The 22,271-nt window shown below is 41.3% G+C and overlaps 1 protein-coding gene across 50 annotated transcripts in view; it reads right to left on the bottom strand.

The window, feature by feature from the left end:
* Window positions 1-22,271, bottom strand: part of MYT1L (myelin transcription factor 1 like) — a 532,999-nt gene that overhangs the window by 242,854 nt on the left and 267,874 nt on the right. For all 50 annotated transcript variants that reach the window (XM_045369879.2, XM_065527489.1, XM_045369877.2 and 47 more), the window contains one exon: window positions 18,537-18,682. The gene's annotated coding sequence lies outside the window, so the exon portion shown is untranslated. The remainder of the gene's footprint in view (window positions 1-18,536; window positions 18,683-22,271) is intronic.

Here is a 22,271-nt window from a genome sequence, read left to right as displayed (position 1 = left end):
TGAATTATTTTTTGTTGATCAATGCAATGACCACAGTCCAAGCTACATCATTGCCCACACCTGACTAATGCAGCTGCTTTCTAATTGGTTTCTCCATTGTCATTCCAGTCCCTTATTCAAATCTCCAACTGTTTAAGCACCAAACTTAAGACATAAACATGTCCCTGGCAGTCTTTTGTGTTGCAGTCACCAGTGGCTTCCACTGCACTTCAATTTAAGACTCATCGTGACTGTCACCAGGCCCTACAGGACATGGCTCCTTCCTTGGTCTCGGGTCTCATTTTGTTCCCTGATGCCAGCCAGTGAGTGATGCAACAACAGAGGCATCCCTGGGTTCTCCCAATACGCCTGGCTCAGCAGTGTCCAAGGTCCTTCCTGTTCCCTCTGCCTGAAATAGTCCTCCTCAACTTAGGGCCAACTCCTTTACTTTAAGCCTCAGCCTAGCTGTGGTTTTCCTTGGAAAAGCTTCCAAATCACTCTACTTAGACTAAATTTGCTATCTTGTTTGTTCCTCACCACACTATTTGCTGCCTGCACAATATTCTTATTGCAACACGCAATTGTTTTACGTGTCTGTCTGTTTCTGCCGACCTTTCTAAGTTCTGTGGTAACTGGGATAGCGCCCACGTTATTTCCCACTGAATCTCTATCACCCAACACAGAGCCCAGCTGAGATGCCCTGTGGGGTATTACTGTTGCTACTGACGCTTGAAAGCATTTCTTTCTCCAGTTACGATGGCTCTTGTCCAGGAAAATAAGTAATTAGATTCAGTTGATTTTTTTTTTTTTTAACTGTAGTTTTAGGCCGGCCAGAGTGGCTCATGCCTGTAATTCCAGCACTATAGGAAGCCGAGGTGGGCAGATCATATGAGGTCAGGAGTTCGAGACCAGCCTGACAACATGGCGAAACCCCGTCTCTACTAAAAATACAAAAACTAGCTGGGTGTGCTGGCACATGAGTATAATCTCAGCTACTCGGGAGGCTGAGGCAGGAGAATCGCTTGGACCCAGGAGGTGGAGGCTGCAGTGAGCCAAGACTGCACCACTTGTACTCCAGCTGGGCAACAGAGTGAGACTCCGTATCAAAACAAAACAAAAAACAAAACCAACCAACAAACAAAAACACTCCCCCCTCCACACACAAACTGTAGATTCAAAACTAAAGTTTTTCAAAATATACAGTTTTCAAAACTATACATTCAAAACTATAGTTTTGAATCCTCAAATCACTTTGTAACCTCCCCTAACTGCCAGCACCGATTCTGCACAGCCTTGATGAACACTTATTTTGTGTCCATGTCTTGCTTTTCTTACTAGGTTAAAAACTCTTTGAGAGGCGGAGCTATGTCTTGGTGAACTTTGTGTTCCATGCAGGCACAGCATGGGTTCATTCAGACAGAAACCTGAGCAACAGGAACCGGACTACGGCATGTGCTTGCTGAATCAAACGGCATCATTTCATGACGTGTCCCTCTCCCGGGAATATTAGAACGGCCTGCACTGTTTAAGATTGACTTTGTTAGAAACCATGCCCCTTTGTATCACTATTATTCTATTATAGCTGGATTCCATAGCTAGAGTTTGGGGATGTCTTTTAAATCCAAGATCACATAATTTTAAGTATGTCTTTGGTTGAGTATAATCTCACCCTGTTTGCAGGTGACCCCATTATCTTATCCTTCTCCCCACGTCGGTGAATGACACCATCAGACCTAACATCAAGTCAGGTGCTTGGATTCCCCTGACTTCTCCTTCCCGGCCATCACCACCCTCCTTCAAACATTACTCGATGGTTGGCCAACACTGCCTCCCTGGCGTCTCTTCACCGGCCCAGTTAGGCTCATCTTGTCTGGACGCCATACTTATCTGTCTATATTTCTGTAGCATATCCCAGTTGCTGCTCCTGCCACCAAACACCTCCCCTTCAAATCGATTTTTCATGTGTAGTCATCAGTCAGAAGTAATGTGACATTGCTTGTTTGCTTAGAATGTTTTTTAGTGGGTTCCAGTAGGCTCTGGAACCCAATCCGAACTCCCTGGCATGTGGAAAGGTCACAGGTGGTGAGGCCCCTGTTGATGTGTCCAGCATCCCCTCACACAACCTCTTCTCCGCTGGACATTAGCCATCCTGAACCCACACCCCAGCTCCCCATATGTGCAGCTCCCTCACCCTTCTCTGAACTCACTCCTTCTTATGTTCAGGCATCACTCTTTCCAGGGCCTCCCCTGGTGTCTGGTCCCTCCTCCTCGGTGTTCGTGGCTCCTTTCGCCACAGCTCTGGCACACTGGGTTGTGACTGTTTAGCCACCGACCACCCCCTCTGCCAATGAGGCACTGTCACCTCCAGCTCCTTGTGTTATGTGGCAGATTTCCTGGTACGTGGAACAGCACTGGCACATGGAACGCAGTCAGCAAGCACCGCAGGAATGAACAGAATCTCTCCCAGAGCGTTTTCCCGAATACTTATAAGGAATAATTACAGTGGCATTATGGTTCACACCACTCTCTCACATGTATTGTGGTATTTGACCCTCACAATCTCACCATGACTATTTTATAAACATTCTACATATGTCTAGGCATGGTGACTGGCACCTGTAGTCTCAGCTACTCAGGAGGCTCTGGTGGGAGGATCGCTTGAGCCCGGGAGTTTGAGGCTACAGTGTGCTATGATTGCACCACTGTATTCCAGCCAGGGCAACCGAATGAGACCCACTTTCAAAAACAAAACAAAACAAAACAAAACAAATCTACAAATGACCTTGATGTGTCCTATGGACAAATCTTCAGTTCAATAAATTAGTCAATTAGTCAGAACCTCTGTTTCCTGACTGTCAGGGAAGTTTCCCATTTGCAGGAATGTTAAAAGGTGAATTTATGAAGGTGAAAAGGTGTGAATTGTTCAGGAAAAACATGATAGATGATACAGAATGGATATGATTTTGGGTGTCACAGGTTCTCCACCCATCAACAAAAGCAAAGACAGACAACTTTAACAGATGGGTTTTGATGAGGAATAGGATGAGTTCATTTGGGCATAGAAGTTGAGCTCACACGGCATGCCTGGGTCAGCCTGCTCATGCTTCCTCCATTTAAGAGTTACTCAGCAGAGTGTGACTAGGGACGTGACACTTGGGAAGGAGGCAGGAAGGCTGTTCCAGGTGGAATGGTTGCAGGTGTAACTGTGGGAGATGGATCAAACCAGGAGACCCTTGTTTATGCGTGGCTGCAAGAAGGGAGGTGGCTAAGGGACACAGGCATGACAAACAGGCAGGGACAACGCGTGATAGAGTCATAGAAAGGGCGTGCCCACAGGTGTGTGCGTGAGTGTCTGCAGAAGGGAAACGAAGCCAGGAACGGACTTTTGCACCACATCCCCTCCGCATTTAGGACTCCATCTTAATACGTGCTGATCACAGCTGGCGATGTGTGTCAGGGCTACTATTTCAGTCTCATTTCATTTGTCCTGGTGTTCTGGTTTAATCATCCTCCTAGGGCTGTATATTTGGAAACTAGTGATGTGTCCTCAGCACTTGACACTGTGCTGACCACACATGTAGTCTGGATTCTTGATAAGTGACTGAACTTCTAGGTGTGCCCAACACATTCTTGTACATGCAATGTGCACGTCCAACCTGTCCTTGTCACAAGTTTCCTTGGCTACAGGACGGAAAATTTGGAACGAAGGAGGGACAGAAATCATCCAAGCAGATGAATCTTTAACACTCGATTCTGACAATGTCTGTGCTTGTGGAGTCGGTGTGAGGCTCTGTCTGGTGCAGGCGACCCCCTGACCAAACCCTGGGTGTCCCCCGTTCCAGAAGCTCCCTCATAGAGCAATGTGTATTTATCATATGCAGCTGGAAATTAATTTTCAGGCAGGAAAATTAATTATAAGTAAATTTGTTATCCACATTTTTAAGTTCTGGATGGAAATTGAAATATGCCCTTATAATTAGACACTTGGCCTCTCTTCAGGGAAAATTAGGAACATGTGATATTTTGGAAAAAGCATCAATATTTAATTTTTTGTCAGTTCCTGAAGAATGGATCATTGTTGGGGGCTGGTTATTTTGGGGATATATATTTAAAAGTTTGAAGTAAAAGTAGTTTTATTAAGTGTGAATTTAAAAAAAAATTTCATTTAGTATTATATCAATTTGAGGTTTAAAAGCTATAAATAATTAACTGGTTTCTACTTTTCTACTTGCATTTGTTGAAATTGCTAATTCCGACACCATCTCCATAGTAACAAATGTGCTTAGAAAGCAGAAAAATAGGAACACTCAAATAAGGCAAAAAGAGAAGCAGGACGACTCATGGTGAAAAATAATTTTTTTTATTACACTGCCTTTTCTGGAAAGATACGTTTGTTTATAAAAATGTGTTTATGTAAAATTGCAAACTACCTGAGGTTTTTTCCAGAAAAATGTTATTTAGCAGATAAATATAAAAATATATTACTGATGCATTAATAATTTTGCTTCAGGTAACTTGAACTTTTGAGTTAAGTTACAGCTTTGGGGAAAGGCAGAAGTTAAATTATATGACATAAATGTACTATTAATGAAAGTTGATGAAGACTGTGAAATCGCCACATTTGAGTCCTGTCAAGGTCAACTGAGAATCCAACATAAAGTGTTTTACTTGAAGGAAGTTGCCTTCTTTCCCTTGAAAATGTTCACCTTCTTGATGGGAAGCTACCGGGGGAGGGAGAAGTTGGAATCCTGCTGGGTCTCGGTCTACTCAGAGGTGCCCCGCAAGAGCTGCTCAGGACTTTGGAAGGTGAATTGGAATTAATTGCAGTTTGGGTCATGCTATAATTACGTTTTGTTTTACAAAGATATTCGTTGTCTCTTATCAAATGACCAAACATCAGAAAAATTTTCTGTTCCAGCTCCTCATGCTTCTGGAGCAGAGAGTTTGGAGGTGTCTCCTTCCCTGCAGGAGGAGGCCGTCCCCCATGGCCGGCCCCAGGAGGACCTTTGCCTCTGCTCACTCACTGGAGGTGAATTTCTCTGGTTTCATTATGGATTTTCTGGACAGAAGGGAAGGGCCTGGTACCTCTATCTTGCAGCCTAAGTAGATGGTTTTAAAGTCAGACATCTGCAGCTGTATCTAGCCAAATCTTTAATAACAACCATCTTCCTACTTCAACCATCGTACACAGAACCTTTGAACTCAGAGATTCTCTGTAGAAAAGTTTCTTTCTTCCAGTGAGATTGGACCATACATCTGTCTAAGTCCCATAAAGAAAAAGTTTTGGGGAGAATCTCTCCACACCCCTAGCTTTCTTACCAAAAAAATCACCTTTAAGTTAATCTTACAAGTAGAGTTTTGTTTTCAAGATGGTAGATAGCACAGAGTGTCTCCTGCTTCTAAGTCTGTTTAAAGCAAGAGATATTCAGTAGCAAGGGAAGGGCACCCTCTTGAGGGGCTGGGCAGCTGACAGGCAGCCCCACAACCCTGAGGGTGAACCCTGGATGCCCTATGATGACTTTGTCTCCAGATGATTCTGCCCATCTGTAGGCTGATATGAATCTTTTGGGCATGTTTAAGTCAGGTGAGACTAAGCTATCACGTTTGGCAGGTTATGTGGATTAAATGCATTTTCAACTATGAGGTTTTTGACTTCTGCTGGGTTTGTTAGGAAGTTGTACCACCATAAATTGAAGAGCATCTGTCTTGCATCTTTGGGTGGATCTCTGAAGAACCCTGACAATTGCAAACAATTTCAAATAAGCCTTGTGATATGGAGCATATTTATTAATCCTAAGCAATTATATTATTTCCACGCTCAAAGTCGCAATGCTATGTGTATTAAATTCAGTCACACTAATTTACTTATTTTCTAGAAACCTTGTTCTAATATATTACCTTCAATTAATAGTAAATTACAATGGGAATGCCATGACATTTCTTGTCATGTTGTTATCAGTTCTCACCATTGGCAGAAATTAAAAGGGGCCTCAGAACCACATAAAGGCCCTGTCCCTGTACCAACAGTCCCGGGCTCCCTGTCACCCCCCCGAGGTTGGAGCCGCTGCATGGTTTTTTCTCTGCTCTACCTGTTCCCACGGCAAGGCATCTGCCCTCTGTCTCTAAGCGTCAAATGCCCAGTATGCATCCAGCTATCACCACACCTGTCCCCATTCTTGATGTCATGACAGTGGGCGACAGCCTCCCAGGCCCATGTCCTCTCCCCTCTCCCCTTCCCCGCTGCTCTTCCCTGCGAGCAGGGTCTTCCCAACACTGGCTCCGGCAGCCCTCACCTGGTGCCCGCGGCGCTGACCCAGGGGCGGCATGTGTGCTCTTGGACTCTGGACAGGTCTTCCTCTGTTTCCCTAAAACTCATTCGTTGTGAAACTCAGTTCATCTAAGACTCAAGCGACACCCTGATGTGGCCCCAAGCCCAGGGACCTCATTCACCTTCCTTGAGGTTTTCAGCCCCCGGTTGACAGCTATCATGTCCAAAATCACTCTGCAAAGATTCCTAATGGCTTCTATGCCCTGTGGATGATTCCTCCAAAAATGTGGAATTCAATCCCTGACCCCCGCCTCAGCCACCTAGTCCCTTGTATTAAATTTAGTCACACAAATTCATTTATTTTCCAGAAACCTTGTTCTAATATATTACTTCGATTAACAGCAAATTACAATGGGAATGCCGTGAAATTTCTTGTTATGTTGTTATCAGTTCTTACCACTGGCAGAAATTAAAAGGGGCCTCAGCACCGGACAAAGTCATTGTACATTGTAGCCACACCCTACAACGTGTTTGTTAACTTAATTATATTATTCCAAGTTCATAAACGCAGTGACTTCTCCCCTGGGACAGTCCCAGCCCCAACTGCCTCCAGCTCCCCTTCCATTCTTTCCTGGACACTCCTGCGAGTCATCTTGAAACAGTTGTGCCCGCTGTCTGTGTGGCCCCTCCCCTGATGGGTCCATGCCTTACTCATGGGTGACTGGCTCCCTTCACCTGCTTCCTTGCCCTGAGCTCAGGGGAGGCATTTTGTTCTACTTCCCTCAGTGCTGCCCACATCAGGAGCAGTGCCTGCTACCCCAGAGGAAGCCAGGAATATCTGTTGAATGAGTGAATGAATGCATGAATATGGTACACAAAAACTTCTCAAATTGTTCATACCATGACTAAAAGAAATATTAATTTAAAAATAATCTCCACTAAACATAAGGCTAAATTTTGACTGACGGAGAATTTGATGGATTAGAGAGCAGACACGATTTTTATCATTTTGTCTGACAGAGATGAACTCAATCAAACAGATATTTGTTTTTTGGAAAAAATGAATAAGAAAAGAGTTCAAAAGTACTTTTCTTTCATTTTTAATTTAACTGATTAAAGGATTAGCTTTCCGGGTGAATGTTTTACAGTGCTTGTGTTCTTATATCTCTTTTCCTATTAATGTATACACATGTTCTGTTAACCTACCTTGTTAACCTTACTCAGATACGGGTCCCTGTGCACTCCCATGTTGGCCATACACAAATGGATATACACAATGGCAAGACAGTACCCACTGTTAATACTTGTCTATAAATCATTGCACAATTTTAGTTACAATTAAAGTCTTTCTGTCACGATACACCATACTCATCACTTCAGTCAGAGCTATCTATACCTGAAGTTATCAAGGTAAACTTTTATCAGCCGTTACATAAGAATAAAGTTGCAAATGCAGATATGGTGTGCCCACAGAGTATCAAACTCCCTTACCAACACCTCCTGCGTCCCAGCAACAGACACCCAGAAGTTGTGATTGTGGTATAATGGGATGAGAAAATGCCGTGCATTCAAACCACAGCACAAAACTCTGCAACGGACTTTCGGAAATGCTAGACTCTCATCTTAGATGCAGCATGAGACGAAGCCTTTTTAGAATCTTAGACGTCTTCTTTGAAATGACTCTAGGCCTTTCTAAATATTTGCGTTGATAGTATAAATGGACCCATGATTAACCGTTTTGGGGAGAGATGGTGATTGGGTGATGGGGGCCATGGCTAGCCTTCTTCCCCCCAAAACCCAACCCTGGCTTCGTATACAGGACGGCACTTTAAAGGCGATTGGTATCTGTAGTCACTTTAAAAATAATTCAGCTCACAACAAGGAGTCTGTGTTCCCGATGCCTCAACCCCTACCTCTATTTTGGGATGCAAGCCCTGTTATCACTGAACAGAATGACATTCACAGCAGGTACAACTGACACATGGAAATTTGTTGGATCAGTTGCACTAATTGGATATCTGTGCTTGCAAGGATGATGGCACAAGTAGGAGGTGTTTAAACATGTGAGTTCAGAACCCTGTTTAGGGTCCATTTCCATGGAAATGAGGAGCAATGGCAGTTTAAGTGCAAGGCGCCTGATAATACACCAAAGGCAGCCCCCAGACTGAAGGAATGAAGCCTCGAACAGAAAATCTATGAGGAATAAAAGAAAACTGTGTTTTTCTCACCTTCTTGCATGTAAGATTTATGCAAGCAACTCCCATTAGCACTAATGAGAGTTATGTCTGTAAATCTCCCATGAAATGACAAGGATATGAGCCTCATCCATCACTGTGCAGATATCACAGTTTCTGGGGCAGGCTTCTCGCAGGCAGGCTGCAGCACTATGATTGCTTTTACCTGCCCTTCCTTAAGGTGCTGAAACAGCAAGCCTCCTGCAGTGGGCCTGGTAGGAGAGGCTCTGGTAGGGGGGTCCCTGCAGAGCCATGCAGGGGGCCAAAACTCCTGTCTGCAAGTGCTTTGAATAATTCAGAGAGCATCATCAAAACCACCCACCTGCTCACGAAACTTCATTAGAAAAATAAAATGAATAACCTCATAGTCTGTGGATGGGATCCTCTTTTGCTCACCCCTCACTCTCATATTTTATTTTTTCTTAAGAGAGCATGCAAAGCATTTTAAATAAGTTCCCGGCAATGAAATGTCCCAATTTCCTTATCCTCTGCTCATGTAGTTGTACTGTGAATGCATCAGAAATTAGACAAATTGCCTTTTTCTCAAACAGGACCTATATTTTTCGCCTCAATGCCTTTGCTCAGCTGGTGGAAGATTCTCTCCCCACTATTCTCTCAAATTCAACAGAACTATTTGGATCTCCAGGCCAACTTTCTTCTTTCCAAGGACCCGGTGTCCCTATGTTTGGCACCAATGATATGGCTCTATCTCTCCCTCCCCGTGGTCTTCCGTGTGTCTGTCTTACCAACATCCCCAGGGTGCACATCCTGACCTGCTGCAGGGTCCTCAGCTCCTCCAGGGCCACTGTCGCCTTCTGTATCTTTGGGACCCTTTTCAGATTCAACACATTGACTTGCACATGGTTTCTCCATGAAATGTGGTGAATATAAACATGAATAATTTATTTTAAAAGAAATGCACATATGCATGGTACAGCATTCTTAAGGATTCAAGAGATATACTATGAAAAGTAATTTTTCTCCCCCAGGCACCTAATTCCTTCCCTCTGGGACAACCTGTCCTGTGGTCTTTCTCTGAAGTTCAATGCATTGACAAGCATCTATGCTTGTCATGCTTTTTAAAACACACAAATCATAACATTACACGCGTGGTTTTTTCACCCTGCAAATTTTGTTTAATATTATAACTTGGGCTAGGTTTATATAATCTCCTTCATTAAAAAATAAATGTATCATGCTCCATTACATGAATGAAGCATGATTTATTTCACCCATCTCCTATGAATATTTAAGTCGTTTCAGAATCTTATTCTCATAAACAAGACTTATAATGAATGCAACAAAAATAGCCAACATTTCTAATACAAAAATGCTTGCTATGCAACAAGTGCCATTTTGACTCATTCCATCAATGTTTACCATGACTCTCTCAGGTATAAATACTGTGATTATTCCTGGCATACACAAAAAGAAACCACAGCAGGTAGAGACCAGTAGCTTGTCCAGGGTGAAGCCACACTTGGTTCCTGTAGGTGTGGTCAGAGGTCTTGCTCTTGGCTTCTGCACTGGCTGTCTATTTATAAATGCAACTTTGCTCTCCTGTGTGTGAATATTTGTACACTAAATATCTAGAAGTGGAATTACTAGTACAGAGGATACACCCTTTCTGAGCTTCACTGATATTACTAATTATCATCTATAACCCATACTCTCCAATACTTTGCTATCAGCATGCCTGACTACTGTCCACTGAGAGGGAAAGAGAGCCATGACTTAGTGACTCCACTTGGAAGTCATGGTGTCATGAGTTTGAGCAGCTTTTCTAATGTCAAATTCATTTTTATCTCCTCTGAATTGTCTTCCATATCCTTTGCTCATTTTTAGTTAATATTTTTATTTGTTAAATTTAATATGCTAATAAGTCACTAATTTTACCCATTTATGCTATATTTTAGTGAAGTAATTTCTTATTTATTTATTGGTCTGATATTAAAATAATACCTGCACTAAAATTTCCACCTTTCTACATTGTCTTGAAAGTTCTTTTGACTCAACAAGATTTATTCATTTCATTTCTGCAGTATCTATGTTTAAGTTTAATGTCTTATGTGGGACCTAAATATGATCTTCATTTCACTTGGTCAGATGCTATTAATTCCCACCCACAGATTTTACACTGGATTTTTTTATTTATGAAAGATACCTATGATATTAACGCTAACATGATTTTTATCCTGGTCAAATTAGAATATATCCACAAGACTAACGAAAATGATATATCTGAGAAGAATTGCTTCCCCTAACAAAGTCTACCCCCAATGGCCATTCTAGAACCTTCTATGGAATGTGGGTACATGAAAATTCTCCTTCACAAGTGAAAAGAAAGATTATGTGTTACTAAACATTAATATTCTCTGGGAGATACATTGTTCGAGGCTTAGCATATTGAATAAAGTCACACATTTCTATTTTTGGAAGAAAATTTAAAAGCTCAACACTGATTTTTCACGATAAAAATTTGGCTAACTACATTTAAGAAGGATTATTGACTTAAGCAGACAACGAAGTCTACATACAAGCTTAAATGGAAGATGCTGCTAGTTATTTAAATACGATATGCTTCTCCAAACATACTAACAATAGTAAATTTTTATGAATACGATGGTATATAATCGTTTTAAAATTAGAACTCAAGGAAATAATGTAAACTACTACCAAGAAGAAAATATGAAAACAGTGAACAAAGTATCCAGCTTAAACCACCACAGTACCATTTCCCAGCAAAGGCTGCAGAACACAAATTTCTTTCCAGGTTTCTAGAAGAAAGATTGTCTCCAGGGAATTTGTAGAGGTACCTCCTTCAAGACATGGGGCTGTCCCCAGTAAACTGTGGAGTGTGTCAGACCTTGGACTGTGAGCCTGTTGGAGGCACAGACCTGGCCTTAATGCAGATACCGTGCACCAAGCACCTGCTCTATCCGTGTGTCTGCTTCTCATTTTGTGAAGGGGGGATAGAGCCTGATTAGTCTGATGTTCAAAACCATTAGTGCCAGTAATCTGAGGAACCACTTTAGCCCACTCCACAGTCTTCCAATCCCTTCTGCCCTGACCAGAAAAAAAAAAAAAAATAACACTTATAAAAGAATTCTGATGAGGTCAGAAACTGATACCTCTTCCTGAGATTTATGTGACTTTGTGTAGCTCCAGCAAAATGTTGTGCTTGCTTGGCAACTTCAGGCTTAGAAAGTTTCCTACTTCTGTTCCAAGGGGAAACAGGAACAAGGGCATTCAAGCTTAGAAACTCTCGTGTGGAAAATCCCTTTGTGTGAAGCTTCCATGAACTTGTGGGGCACCAGACACTGCTGGGACATCTCAGCTCACCCAGCCCCAGAAGGAGCGATAAGGTTGTGCCACACACCAGAGGTAGGTGGTTCATGTGCTGACTCCACCAACTACAGCCCGACTCTCAGAAAAGCAAAGAGAAACTCATCTCTGGCAATCCCCTGCCTCCCATCCTCCTAGATAGACCTGTGGTGTCTAAATCCCTTGACGATATCTGACTGCCCCTTAGATCTGAATCCCCCTAAGCGGTCCATGGTCCTGAACCACATATCCTCCTTTCCAACTTTGCTTCCATCAAAGTGTCCCCTGATTTCAGGCAATTGTCCTCAGTTCGGAGGAAGGAGGTGCCATGATTTGCAGTTTCCACCACACTCCGGAATAGGAGGACAGGGATCAGTAGTTTGGCATCCTACTCTCCTACAGGGTGGTGGTCCGTGACTTTGATAATACCAGTCATGAGAAATGCAAATTTCTACTATTTCCTAAACTATGTTCCAGAAAAATAAAAGCTCATACAATTTTATTTTTAACGATCCATAATATTTTAAAACATCGCATTGCAATAAACATTGTTTTAATGAAATCATAACAATTATGATAGAAGCAACACAAATGAATCACTTGGAAAACAATTGAAAAGAATTCTTCCATGACTTAGGGAGGATTTTCTTTTCTTTTTTTTTTTTTTTTGAGACAGAGTCTTGCTCTGTCGCCCAGGCTGGAGTACAGTGGTGTGATCTCAGCTCACTGCAAGCTCCACCTCCCGGGTTCACACCATTCTCCTGCCTCAGCTTCCCGAGTAGCTGGGACTACAGGCGCCTGCCACCTCGCCCGGCTAGTTTTTTGTATTTTTAGTAGAGACGGGGTTATACTGTGTTAGCCAGGATGGTCTCGATCTCCTGACGTTGTTATCCGCCCGCCTCGGCCTCCCAAAGTGCTGGGATTATAGGCTTGAGTCACTGCGCCCGGCCGAGTTAGGGAGGATCTTGACAAAGCATGACTCAAAATTATTTGATTGCTTTCTGGGGAAACATGTATGAGGATGATGACTATAAAGTTATATTAATGGCACTGCACCACTAAAGCAAAACAATTTGATTTGGCAGCAACCTAGCAGTTCCACAAGTTCTTTGTGTAAATATACACACAGTACATTATCTACACACACAAGTGCATAGATATATTATATATATATGTATAATATATATGTTACATATAGTTGTGAAATAGACACAAGAATAATAATGTGTAATATCTGCATATGGCTTTGTAGAGATAGTAGAAAGTTAGTTCACAGTAGTTAACAACACGGGCTTGGAAGTTAAAATGCCTACATAAATTTGAATCCCATCTGTGTCATTTATTAACTGTGTAACGTTAGACAAATTATTTAACTTCTCTCTACATTTTTTCCTAATATAAATTATGAATATAGACAGATCGATAGGTAAATAGACAGACAGACAGACATGGTTTGGGTCTGTGTCCCCATCCAAATCTCATCTTGAACTGTAGCTCCCACAAGTCCCACATGTTGTGGGAGGGACCCAGTAGGAGACAACTGAATCATGGGGGTGGATTTCCCCACACTGTTCTCATGGTAGTCAATAAGTCTCACGAGATCTGATGGTTTTATAAGAGGTTTCCCCTTTCACTTGGCCCTGATTTCTCTCTTGCCTTGCACCAGTTAAGACATGGCTTTCGCCTTCTGCCATGATTGTGAGGCCTCCCCAGCCATGTGGAACTGAGTCCATTAAACCTCTTCTTCTTCATAAGTTGCTCTGTCCCAGGCATGTCTTTATTAGTATTTGTGAAAATAAACTTATATATATGTAAATAAACACACACACACATATATATATATATATATATATATATATATATAGAGAGAGAGAGAGAGAGAGAGAGAGAGAGAGAGAGAGAGTACTAGCTTCATAGGGTTTTTTTTTTTTTTTTTTTGAGGATGAAATGAGACATGGTGAATGGTACTTTTAGAACCAAGCTTGGTACAGAGTGATGCGTAATAAATGGTTAGCAACTATTGTCATCTTTTGTAGTTTACATTAGGTTCATGATATCCATCTCATTTGACCATTTACTTCTGTTTTACAAAAAAAGGAACAATTTTTTTGTAGAGATTTGCCCAAAAACAAGTGATCGTTGGCAGTTACAGGACTACCTTGTGACATTTGTTCACTGTTTTAAATATATTTCTCTCAAAGGGTCAAAGAATATAGATTTACAGAGTTGGAGCTATTTCAGCAGATTTCTCCTTCTGGACACATGATAACGCTTTTCTTTAAAATAGTCACCATTCAGAACACAATTCATGTAGTTTTTTGGGAAACAGATACTGATTTTATTTTAAGGAAAGTCTTTAGCATGGAAATTGGATGCAGAGTGTGATTTTCTCTTTGGGCTCTGGTTCAGGGGAAATTGGATTTCCTAGAGCACCAGCTGCGGAGGCGCCACAGGTGTTCACGGCTCAGCAATCACAGTGGCTAATTGGGACACACGAGGACAGAAAAATGCCCTAAATCTGAATCTTGTTCTATGGCATTTTTATTTCTCCCATAAGATCAAGCCCCAAAGTCCTTCTTAAGTGGAGATGCTAAAGGAAGCTAGCTGCTGCAGACAGAAAAGATGACACATGGTAGGGGGAGCACTGCAGGGGAGGGAAGAGCTGAGAGCCGCGGAAGGTAGCAGGACTTGGGGTTGTGTGCAACAGCTGCTGCATTGCAGTGGCGGTGGTGCTAAGGCCCCTTCCATCTGAGTGTTTCTGATTCTGAGTTGTAATCCAAGGGTAGGACTAGCAGAACAATTCCTGGAGTCTACAGTTGGACAAACTACACAACAGCTACTAAAATTGAATTCAGAAAGTTGAATACAGTAACACCAGACTTTGGGGGTAGAAAGGATGGCAGGCAGACGAGTGAAATAAAGTAGTCATCAATTTCAAGGACTGAGAGGAGGTTTGCAACTTCTTACAGAGGACCATTCTGTTCTACGTTCCATCCGATATGGGAGAAATAGAACCACATCCCATTCTGTCTCCGGTGGACCACAGAATGCAGACAGTACCCATACTCATTTTATAAACACCAAACCTAAGCCATGGGGAGCTAAGCCCTTTGTCCTAACATGCAGCTGTACATGAAAACTGAATAGTATTCCATGTCCATTACTTGATGCTTCCCATCTCTGAGTTTTGTATTTTCTTCTGTCAAGCCAGCCACTTCCAGATTTATTCATCTAATAAACTAATCTTTAAAAATCCACTTTTGGGGGTGATCTCCTCTCCAAAGTCCTCTTTGATTCCTCTGCTCCTAGTTAAGATCTCTTCTGTGTCCTCCTCAACAGCTTGCACAGACCTCTGTGGATTCATTGAGATGTGACTAAGTACCTAATATGGCCCAGGAAACATGCCCAGCTCAGGAACGCAGAAAGGAATAAGACACATTTTGCACCAAAGGAAAGACTAGTCCTTTCCATGCCTTATGTTTGTTCAATGTGTGAAGTCTTTGAGGGCAAGGACTGCATCTCATTTATTTGTATACATCCAGACACAAGAGTTCCTGGCACAAAATAGGTACTCAGCACTGTTGAAAGAATGAGAGAATGATGAAAGAATGAGAAATACCCACTCAGTACTGGTGACAGAAAAGGGTAGTGGTAAACAAAGTCTGTTCTTGAGTGAAACTTTCATCAGGTCATTTCTAATGCTAATTTTAAAATATTTTTCTTAGACTTGAATATAGACTTGAATTAAGGAGTGAAATTAAAGGCTCTTGGAGTTCGTGATTTGTGCTAAGTCTAGATCCTCAAACGTCATTCCTTCCCACCACATTGTACACTAGCCTTCTTTCCAGGACACATGGGCATGGTTCAGGTGCTGTCTTGGCTACTTATTAATTATGTTATCTTAGGTTAGTCACCTAAGCTCTCTGATCTTCCCTTTACTGACCTCTGAAGAGGGAATAACAGTCACACCTTCTTGCAGGAGAAATTCGTGGTTGCCAGTGCTGGTACTTATGGGGTAGGGCTCTAACAGTGATAAGTTTTATAATCTATTAATGGACATAGTTGGGGTATTAAGCATGTGCTCCGAGCCTCTATACATTGTTAGTATTCATGGTAGTCTTGGATGATGCCCACCACATCTAAGTATCTAAGCTTGGTTATCTTCTAGTCTCTTGTCATGAGCAATGAACCTCTGGACGCCAGGGTATCTTCAATCACTGAGATTAAGTGGAACATCCCATGCCATTGTTGACTTTCTACCTAAGAAATTCCTGCTAGAGAACAAAGCCTTCAAAATTACTGCTAGATAATTAAGCCTTAAAAACAAAGCTGAGTTTTTAAGAAACTAAACAGACACAACATCTTCATCTTTGGGGAAGATTTTAGAAAACTTTTTATTTGATATTCTTATGTAATTGCTCATTACTAATCAAACCAGGCTCAGAAAAACTAGGTAAAAATCTGAACTTTTTTTTCCAAACAGAAATAATTATTTAAGGTCATGGTACATGCTTAAATTGCATATAGAAATTCATTACCAGAAAATACAAGAAACCCTATTTCTATCTCGTTAAGAAACTTAGCCATATGATCTACAAATTCAGTGCAATCCCTCTCAAAATCTTAAGGTCATTTTTTTTTTCAGAAATAAATCTATTCCAAGATTCATATGAAATCTTAAGAGATCCCCAAATAACCAAAACTATATTGAAAAAGAACACAGTCAGACATTTCATACTTCCTGATTTGAAAACTTACAACAAAGCTACAGTAATCAAAACAGTGTGGTACTGGCATAAAGACAGAGATACAGACCAGTGGAACAGAATAGAGAACCCAGAAATAAACTCCTGCATATATGGTCAAATGATTTTTGACAAGGGTTCCATAACCATTTAATGGAGCAAGGACAGTCTTTTCAACACACAGAGGATACCCACATGCAAAAGAATAAAGTTAGAATCTTACCTTAAACCTGTAAAAAGAAAATTAACTCCAAATGGGTTAGCAACCTAAACACAGAGGCTAAAGCTATAAAACTCTTAGAAGAAAATAGGAAGGATCGGCTTCCTGACATTGGATTTGGCAATGATTGATTGGATATGATACTCAAAGCATAGGTTAAAAAAATAGCTAAATTGGACAACATCAAAACTTAAAAAAAAACAACGAAATGCTTGTGTGTCAAGGGACACTACCAACAAAGTGAAAGGCAACCCATGAAACAGCAGAAGATATTTGCAAATCATATATATGATAAGGAGATAATATCTGTAATATATAAGAATTCCTACAACTCAATAACAAATAACCGATTAAGGCAAAAGACTTAGACATTTCTCCAAAGAAGATACGCAAATTTCCCGTAAACACTTGGAAAGATGCTCAACATCACCAATTGTGAGGGAAATGCAAATCAAAACCACAATAGGATGCCACTTCACATCCATCAGGGTATCTATTATTTCAAAAAAATAAAACCATAGAAAAGAATAAGTGTTGGCCTGGATATGGAGAAATTGGAACCCTTGTAAACTGTGGTGATAATGCACCACTTTATGGTGCAGCCACTATGGAAAAGAGTGGCATTTCCTTAACAAATTAAAATGCAATATGATCCACATGATCCAGCAATTTCCTTAACAAATTAAAATGCAATATGATCCACATGATCCAGCAATTCCACTTCTGGGTTGATGCTCAGGAAATGTGAAATCAGGGACTCAGATATATATTTCTACACCCAAGCTAATAGGAGCACAATTCACAGTAGCTGAAAGACGGAGGCAGCACACGTGTCCACTGACAGATGTACAGTGGACTATTATTCAGCCTTAGAAAGGAAGGATGTTCTGACCCATTCTACGACATGGCTGGACCTTGAGGGCATTACGCTAAGTGAAAGAGAGCAGTCACAAAAGAACAGATACTGTACCATGCCACTCACACGAGGTAAGTCTAGTGGTCGTATTCACAGAGACAGAAAGCAGAATGCTGGGACCCAGGGAGTGTGGGGGAGGCCTGGGGAGTTAGTGTTTAATGGAGACAGGGCTTCAGTTAGGGAACGAAAAAGTTCTGAAGACGGCAGGTGGTGACCATTGCACCACTATGTTAATACATTTGATATCACTAATTACACATTTGAAAACTGTAAAAATGGTAAACTTCATGTTACAGGTATTTTACTACAATTATTTTGAAAACAAAAGGCTGTAACCTGAAGTTTTTCAAGAAGCATGACTCCCAGAGCCCACAGTGGCAGCAAGCGAGGTTTGTCAACAGTAACTGACACCTACAGGAACCCTGGGCAACGCAAAAGAGGCCCCAATTAATGACCTTCTTAATTTCCTCAAATATGAAATATCCCAAAATAGAACTAATAACGGACACAGGGATCTGATTTTAAAGAGGCTTTGTACAAAGGAGCTTCTCTATGACTGCTGAAGGGTGAACAAGGCCTATTAGTATGCTTATAAATTCTTCTTTTGGGTGATGTAACTAGATAACAGAAGGCTACTTGAGTCTATGTTTACCAAGAGATTACACATTCTGACTTTATATTGAATTGCTTATTAAAAGCAAGAGGTGTTGTATTCTTTATCAAATAAAATGCTGCTTCATTCACAAACGTATATTTATGCTTTTTCAAAGTAACATATTTTAAGGTAAATATGCAAAATGCCTGTCTGCATGTAAAGCTTAAAATATTAATACCACATAGAATTCCTCACCTTTAGGTGGCTCCTCGGATATCCATATGTCTGTGAGACCAACTGGAACCTTTCTTGATGGAATTTTGTTGATAGTTTGAAAGATGCAAACACTTGATTGAATTCAATAACTACATTTTTTTCATCTTCCACCAGATGTGGCCACTCTAGAGAAGAACAAAAAGGCAGAATAATGAGGCTGATATTCATAATAAAAGCGAAACCCTAACTGAGGGATGTGATTGTCAGGTCTTTAATGCATTTGCTGCAAGTAGGCAATGAGGGCAGGCTGGGTGCACAGACACATGGAGATGATGAGACACACAGGGATGAGATGCATGCGGATGATGACACATATGGAGATGATGAGATGCACGGAGATGAAACACTAGGAGATGAGACACATGGAGATGAAATACACAGAGATGATAAGACAAATGGGGATGATGAGACACGTGGAGATGAAACACTAAGAGATGAGACACATGGAGAAGATGAGATCATAGAGACACATGGGGATGATGAGACACGTGGAGACACATGGAGATAATGAGACACACAGGAAGAGATCCATAGGGATGATGAGACACAACGAGATGAGACAGATGGAGATGAGACACATGGAGATGAGACACAAGAGATGATGAGACACATGGAGATGGAACACACAGAGATGACGAGACGCATGGAGATGAGAAGCACAGACATGAGATGCATAGAGATGAGACATATGGAGATGGAACACACAGAGATGATGAGAGGCATGGAGGTGAGATGCATGAAGATGATGAGACACATGGAGATGATGAGATGCATGGAGATGATGAGATGCATGGAGATGACAAGACACGTGATGAGCACATGGAGATGAGATATGTGGAAATAAGATGCATGGAGATGAGACATAAGAGATGATGAGATGCATGGAGATAAGATGAGAGGGATAGTGGCGACAATAACCTTGTATCACACTCAATTAATTTCCAATAAAACATTCCTTATAGAAAAACCTTTTAGAAAATTAATGAAATTACTCTTTGTAATATAAAAAATACACAAAACTATAAATATATTCTTATAAAACTAAGAGAAAGAGTCATTTTTATGATGGAGTCTACAAAGTATTAAGATTATAAAATGTGTAGAGACAAATTACAGAAGCATACGTGATGTATCTGCACATGTATTTCATAGCTAATATCATCAGCAGGTTGTCATGTGTGTTTGTATTTTTGTCCTCAGTTCAAAGGATAGCAAATAAGTTGTGATTTCCACATAAAAGATTTTACAAGAGCATGCTATCGATTAAAAAGCAAAACAAAATGCAACATCTTGGGTAATAATTTAAACTTTTTTATTTGTTATGGCTATAAAGCAACATCCAAATAGTGTTTAAAATGGGGCTTATGTATAAACCTCTATGATTAATGTTTATACAGTAGGCACAGTTATTTCCAACACATTCTGAGATATTACTTACTAAACTGACTAAGAAAGGTTGGGATGGTATTCAATACAGTGGCTTTATAAAAATGCAAGTTAATTTTCACCATTTGAAAGACACCAAATAGACAAATTTAAATAAATATTATAAACAAACCAACATAAAGCAAAATGAGTGATTGAGAAATAGTAGAATCGGACATTAATAATCGAAGCCACTCTAATATATTGTCAGTACTATGCGTAAAACAATCATATTTTACTTTCATAAAATATTATTACGTTAATTTACACAATGACTTACTCTACTGGTAATCCTAAAAATTCATCTCTATCAGTTTAAGCTTTTTAGCATGTTCTATAGATTCATCGCGTTGTCCATCGTTGTTTTGGGAAAAGTGTTTTTTCTATTCTTCAATGTTCACAAAGGGTAGAAAGGAGGAAGACCTGGAGACCATCAGGCCACTCCTGTGGGAGCAGCCGCAGTCCCAGTCCCTCAACGGCAGATATGACTGACCATTGTCAGGAGAGGGACAGGTTTTTCATTAAAGTGATAAGTATCTACAAAACAGAATTTCGTGGACAAAACGAAAGGTTTTATTTGGAGCGTGCTCTCTTCTCCATGCACACATTCACAAATCATGGAGTCAGAAGTGTCCTTCCCATTCCCAGGTGAAACAGCAAAGCATCTTCAGCCTCTCATCAGGGCTGCTTGTCCAAATATTCCAGTTTGGGTGCCCCTGGTTCCTTCCCTGGGTCCCTCGGGCTTTCCGGAGTGAGGAGACACCCTCACAAACATGAGAACCCCTCTTGGAGGAACGAGAGTTAGAGTAATTGCTGGAGGTGAGACTACCTTTGTTCCAAGATGCATTCCCATCTGGGAGTCATTTACTAGATGTAGATTTAAAAGCTACTGACAAATGGACTATAGGCTAAATGCCCTTGCAGGGTATATGATGCTGCTTACTAAATGTGTGTGTGCACATCCATCCATCCATCCATTCATCTATCATCTATCTATCTATCTATCTATCTATCTATCTATCTATCTATCTATCTACCTACCTACCTACCTATCGATGTATGTATGTATGTATGTATGTATGTATGTATGCATCTATCTATCTATCTATCTATCTATCTATCTATCTATCTATCTATCTATCATCTATCTATCTACAGTGTGCTTTTAACAACAGGCCCTCACTAGGTAAAGATTCACAGAACAATCAGCTAATGAGTGAGTGAGTCAGTGACCTCCTTTTCCCAGTTCTTCAGGTGCGGTAGGAAGGAATATGCACCTACGGTTCTGGCTGCTCACAGTTCCCTGTCCCAGATGCCGCTTGTGATCACTGGTAATGGAATTCCTAGGATGAGCTCTTAAACGGCATGTTTAGCAGGCAGCTTAGCTGCAAAACAAAAATAACACCAGCCAGGCGAGAGCTCCTTGGGGTTCTCAGGCACACTCTGTCCTCAGCCAAAGCTTTGCTGGCCTTTCTCCTCATCCACCCTTCCTCTAATCTCCCAAATGAGAATGAGTGGGGGTTTTTCTTTATGGCATTTGTCATTATCTGGGATTATATTACACAGATTTTGGTTTTAAACTGTTTTGAGGTAACTGTAGATTCACATGCAGCTGGAAGAAAGAATACAGAGATCCCATGCACCCGTGTTTCAGTGTCCCCCAATAATAACATTTTGCCGAACCATAGCACATACAGGCAGAATGACATTGATTCGTCCCACCGATGTGCAGATTTCCTACTTCTCTTGTGTTCATGTATGCATGTGCGGTTTTAGCACCAGTGTAGGTTTCTGTGTCTGTGACCACAGTCAACATGCAGATAACTATCACTGAAGGAGCAAGGGTTCCTCTGTGTCCTTTTATAGCCCCGCCCACATCCTGCCCCTTTCATCACCGAGTCCACCCTCTTCCCTTTCATAGCCACGCCCAGCCTTTTCCTGTTCACCACGCCCACTCCCTTCCCTTTCATAGCCACGCCCAGTCTTTTCCTGTTCATCATCACGCCCACTCCCTGACTTTTCATAGCCACGCCCAGCTTCTTCCTGTTCATCACCACGCCCACTCCCTGCCCTTTCATAGCCACGCCCATCATTTTCCTTTCATAATCATGACCACCCCATTGTCTTTCATTGCTACATCCATCCCCCTTCCAATTAATAGCCACGCCCACTTCTGCCCTTTCATAGCTACCCCCACCTTCTTCACCTTCTTCATTTTCATAGCCAAACCCAGCCTCTTTCCTTTTAGAGCCACACGGATGTCCCTTCCCTTTCAGAGCCAACTCTCCT

This window comes from Macaca fascicularis, chromosome 13 (genome assembly GCF_037993035.2).
Source record: "Macaca fascicularis isolate 582-1 chromosome 13, T2T-MFA8v1.1".
NCBI classification, from domain to species: domain Eukaryota; kingdom Metazoa; phylum Chordata; class Mammalia; order Primates; family Cercopithecidae; genus Macaca; species Macaca fascicularis.
This window is presented reverse-complemented; position numbering and strand designations above follow the sequence as displayed.